Raw genomic sequence first — 1116 nt, 5'->3', positions numbered from 1 at the left:
AAATGACAATGACCCCAAGCATACTTTCAAAGTTGTGGCAAAATGGCTTAAGGACAACATAGTCAAAGTATTGGAGTGGCCATCACAAAGCCCTGACCTCAATCCTATAGAAAATTTGTGGCAGAAACTGAAAAGCGTGTGCAAACAAGGAGGCCTACAGACCTGACTCAGTTACACCAGCTCTGTCAGGAGGAATTGGCCGAAATTCTCCCAACTTATTTGGGGAGCTTGTGGAAGGCTACCAGAAACGTTTGACCCAAGTAAACAATTTAAAGGCAATGCTACCAAATACTAATTGAGTGTATGTAAACTTCTGATCCACTGGGAAGTGATGAAATAAATAAAATCTGAAATAAAATAAAAATTCTACTATTATTCTGACATTTCCCATTCTTAAAATAAAGTGGTGATCCTAACTGACCTAAAACAGGGAATTTTTACTAGGACCGTAAATTCAGAATTTTTTAGGAATTGTGAAAAACTGAGCTTAAATGTATTTGGCTAAACTTCCGACTTCAACTGTATGTTGTCCAGTACTGTCTAATCAACAGCAGCATCACAGTGTGTTTCTCAGGATGGGACACCTGTAGATATGTTGTTCAGTACTGTCTAATCAACAGCAGCATCACAGTGTGTTTCTCAGGATGGGACACCTGTAGATATGTTGTTCAGTACTGCCAGCCCCCCATGTAGAAGCAGGTTAATTTGAAACAATAAAAGTAATTCCCTGCGTCTGTGTTCTAGCCGGAGGAGCCGTACCCCTACCCTTCTAGACCACCTCCTAGAGAGGACCCCCACACAACACGCCAGATGGAGTTCAGGTAGGCACAACTCTCACACACTCCTGGATATTTGTTTTGAAACTTTCATCAGGAGAATTGAAGTTTAATCTTCAAGTAGTCTAACCTTGTATAACCAAACGGATCACCGTTCTGTTTCACTACAAGTAGCTCTCTTGAACCCCACCCATCCCCCGGGGGAAAATGATGCACTGTCATTATCTAAGTGACCAGAAGATGGCATTGTTGCACCACTTGTTTACCATGACAACCCGTCTTTTTGACACAGCCTCCCCAATCAGCCCTGTAGACTGAAGCCCATGTCTGTATTGATTTG

At 42.0% G+C, this 1116-nt stretch overlaps 1 pseudogene; it reads left to right on the top strand.

Annotated features, from left to right (window-relative positions):
- Positions 1-821, top strand: part of LOC112079355 (uncharacterized) — an 11711-nt pseudogene extending 10890 nt beyond the window's left edge.
- The last annotated feature ends 295 nt before the right edge of the window (positions 822-1116 follow it).

Source organism: Salvelinus sp. IW2-2015, unplaced genomic scaffold, assembly GCF_002910315.2.
Source record: "Salvelinus sp. IW2-2015 unplaced genomic scaffold, ASM291031v2 Un_scaffold7695, whole genome shotgun sequence".
Classification (NCBI taxonomy): domain Eukaryota; kingdom Metazoa; phylum Chordata; class Actinopteri; order Salmoniformes; family Salmonidae; genus Salvelinus; species Salvelinus sp. IW2-2015.
This window is presented reverse-complemented; position numbering and strand designations above follow the sequence as displayed.